Genomic DNA, 4,221 nt, shown 5'->3' on the forward strand with positions numbered 1-4,221 from the left:
GAATGTCTATCCACAAAGAATGGCCTGCTTACATCAGTGCTTTAAAATGGAGAAGATGGATGGCGATGAAGAAATGTGTCCAGAATTTTAACTCGTCATGGAAGCAAATTAAACTTTACGAAAATAAACATGGTTATTGCACAACTTCGGTGAGGGAGAACAATAACCAGTAGATGCTTTTCTTATTTTATGGCTAAGAATGAATGTGGACGCCATTTTTTTCCAGTTGAACGTCACGCGCACATATTCTGAGGGCCGAATATAAATAATCGGCCGTATGGCCGAATATTTATAATGACCCCGCAATGGTGATAATGGCATGAAAAAACAGTACAAATGTGTTACTATATATATATAGTAAGGTATGTATTATAGAGAAATAAGTTATTGTAACCGAACAATGACGTACCACTATGCAATTTTCAATTAACACAGTGCAATATGGCTAAACTCGGGATCGGAGTGATAGTGTTTTCATGTCTAGAATAGCATAACATTTAAGTTTTAATTAACCATCTTCTAATGAAATTAGTAATAGTAAAATAATGTTTATACTTTATATTGAAAAACTTAAGTCTTCCATGAATTTTCCGTGGAGTGAGGGATTGAAACTAAGTTTTTACACTTGGTTGCCCGAACAGGCAACCATCTTTAGCATTTTGGTTGCCCAGCTAACGTTTAACGAGCCCAGTGCGATAATAAGATGGCAACAGTACGATAACGCAATATTATTAAGGCGACAATGCGATGATACGATGGCGACAGTACGATATGACCATCACATTGTCGCCATCGTACTATCGCGTTGTCGCATTATCGCCGCCGTACTATTGCAATGTCGCCATCGTACTAATCGCATTGTCGCCATCGTACTTTCGCGTTATCGTACTGTTGTCATCGTATTATCGCATTGTCGCCATCGTGCTATCTCAATGTCGAGTTCGTATTGTCGCACTGTTGTCATCGTATTATCGTACGCGTTATTTGTCCTTCTGACGTGTTTGTCGTGGTGGCGGCACTTAAAATCCGCCACCAAACAGAATATCAGCCTCCAGAATACCCGTTCTTACTGACTAATACATCTATTTGAGCCGCGCTATGGAAACACGAGGCTTAATGAATGTGCGTAAAGTGTCGTCTCAGATAAAATCAGGCAAATCAGGGACGACATTTTCCGCTGTTATGGTATTTTAAAGGAAGTCTATTCTGAGCGAAAATCAAATTCCCATATAAGTTTGTGCGGACTGCACAGGCTAATCTGGGACGATAGTTTACGCTCATTCATTAAACCCCGTTTTCTTGTACAAAGCTTAACATGCAACAAGTAAGAAAGGCCGCAATGCGGAAGACACGGACACGTTTAAGAAATGCCAGATGCTCTGAAGCTTCTACCCAATTAAAAGCCGATCAAAACATTCGAGTTACCCAATTTTTCCCGTCTCTGATTCGTTTTAAATCATAATAGAAGCAACAGAATTACGTGCCATAGACGTGTCTGGTTCGCTATGCGCTTATTCGTTTGATAAAAAATACTTGTATTACTTCGCTAATGTCCTAGTATAATGTATTTCACTAACGTCATGCATAACTTACTTTCATTTTGGAATGATTTTGTTTAAATGTGTATGATCAAATAGTATTGTGCATTTTTGATATTTTGAGCCAATTTTTGACCGTTTGCACAGTATTCGTTGCCCTTTTCAGAGCTGTACATTGCCCTAGTGGACGGAAACACGGACCAAAGAGAGACGCGTCGAAATATACCACAAAGGCGAATGGGGGACCATTCCTCGGAATATTGACCATATCGAATTTGGGATATTTCTGCGGGGTTTCAGTCGGAAGAGGTTCCTTCTGTTGCAGCTCAGGTGCATTCTGGGACCCGAACACGACCTGTTTGCGAACACGCTGCTGTGATAATCAGTCACGTGAAACATACCTCTGCTGTACAGTCACGAAATGGACGCCGGAGTTATGTGTGGTAAGAATTAAGTTATGTACGTTACTATGACAATCATTTTATAATTTTTTTCATGTTTAACAAAAACTATTCGCAAAAACATAATATGAATGTTTCCTCTTACAGATCACATGAATCGGCTCACGAAGAGCAATGAAGAGGACGAAACGGAACTGCCCCGGCAGTCTGGTAGTCTGGAAATCTATCATAAAAACAACTGGCTACCAGTCTGCTTCAAAAACTGGGGTCGCATAGAAATGGATGTAGTTTGCAAGCAGTTCGGTTTCCGAGCGGGCGCTACGAGTTCTGAAAAGGACGAAACGCTGATGGACTCTTATTCGATGACAAACTTAACGTGCACCATAAGTGAAAACAGACTCGACGTATGCGCATTTGATGCATTAAATTAAATGGCTGCCCATCTTCCGAATATGTGTAGGTCATAATATACTAATAGTTTCCCTATATAATTCAATGTTAAAGCGACAACTTTAAGCGCAAATAAATGCAACATTTTGCACATGGAGACCCCATAACAATACCTTTTCTTAAAGGCCATTCTAAGCGGAATCGATTTATGCAATAAAAAAAGATATGTCATGTTCAAAACCAAGAAAGAACTTGACACGAATCAATATCGACTGTTTTTGGCAACTTTTTATTCTAGCCGACAAACTTTTTAGTCGTATATCAGGAAGAACATATGATCATTGTACAAGATAGAATGAAACATTATATCTATCCAATCTTAAAGTGTATTGCAGTTTCAGTAATATTCTGTCTATAAATGATTTCAACATGATATAATTATAAATCATTGCTAGGAAATGTGTATATATGAAGCAAAAAATAAAATATAGACTGTTTATTTTTTCCCCATTATTGTATATCTAGAGTATATATTATATTATCTATATATATATATATATATATATATATATATATATATATATATCTTTTGTTGTAAAGAGCTTTTGCGACATGTTGTCAGAGAAACGCCCTAGTAACCAAATATATCAATGGAAAGATTTTTTCACTTATGTGGGTGTATGTTTGGCTCCACTTCACACGATACAGTCATTTAGTTTAATTGAAAACGCATCTTAACTATGTGGGGTTGAGTCTGGGTTCAAGCCCACAGTAGTAACCTATCAAATGTGAAATACAGAGCCATAATGATTAAAGTATACACAGTTATCATTTCAACAGTACAAATTCAATATAAGTAATAAATATGTTAAAGGGGCATGGCTGCTTTGGGCCATTTTGGGACTGTATTGAGATTGTTGGCCAATTTTGACATTGAATAACAGGGTTTATATACATCCCACGCATAAATGTTCTAATATTGTAATAAACAAGTCCAAAGTGTGTAGAATATTAAAAATTAAATATACCAACCAGTTATCTGTTTAAACAGACAATTAAATATACGTAATAATGTTAAAGGGGCATTGGTGCTAAATACAGTATTTGGATTGTTAGTGAATTGTAAATTTGGCCGACTTTGACATTGAATAACATAGTTATAAACATTTCAAGCATAAATGCTTCTAAATTTGTAAAGAACAAATCAAAGTGTGAAGAATATTAAAAATTTGCAAATCTCTGATGTCTAAAAGTCATTTATATGCCACTTAAGTTGACATTTTTTGAAGAAAATGATCCATTTTGTGCTGTCAATCAATTACTCAGTCAGGTCCATAAGCGCTCATTCTGTAGATTGTTTGGGCCATGCTAATCTTCTCTGTATCGTTCCAATTTTAGTATTTGTACTGCCGAAGCAGTACCAAAAAAGTAGGTAGCCATAATGCTCTTATATATGGGTTGTTATCGGATGCACACTTTTGCAGGTTCAAATGTGCACTAAAATGCCCGTATGCATGTGTTCCCGCCTCAGATACTTACCTAGAGGTATTTCGCCCGGCAGTGTATATTCGCTTTCAACGGTCGCAGCGTTTAACGGAACAGAAGAGCGCAGCTGTGAGTGGTAAATGTTAAACATTGCGACACACTGTACTAATTTAACCAGTGTATTTTTAACGACGACGTATTGTGTTTTCCGACCAATAGCTGTACGTATACAATAGCTTCACTATTAATAGCGTTTTCCGACCAATAGCTGTGCGTTTACTATGGCTTCACTATTAAGGTCATAATATACTAAATAGTTTCCCTATATAATTCCATTTAAAAGCGCGACAACTCTAAGCGAAAATAAGTACAACATTTGCACATAGAGACCCCATAATAATACATTT

At 37.0% G+C, this 4,221-nt stretch overlaps 1 pseudogene; it reads right to left on the reverse strand.

Annotated features, from left to right (window-relative positions):
- Positions 1–3,689: 3,689 nt before the first annotated feature.
- On the reverse strand, positions 3,690–3,750 carry LOC127832857 (U6 spliceosomal RNA; annotated as a pseudogene).
- Between the last annotated feature and the right edge of the window lie 471 nt (positions 3,751–4,221).

This window comes from Dreissena polymorpha, chromosome 5 (assembly GCF_020536995.1).
Source record: "Dreissena polymorpha isolate Duluth1 chromosome 5, UMN_Dpol_1.0, whole genome shotgun sequence".
NCBI lineage: Eukaryota > Metazoa > Mollusca > Bivalvia > Myida > Dreissenidae > Dreissena > Dreissena polymorpha.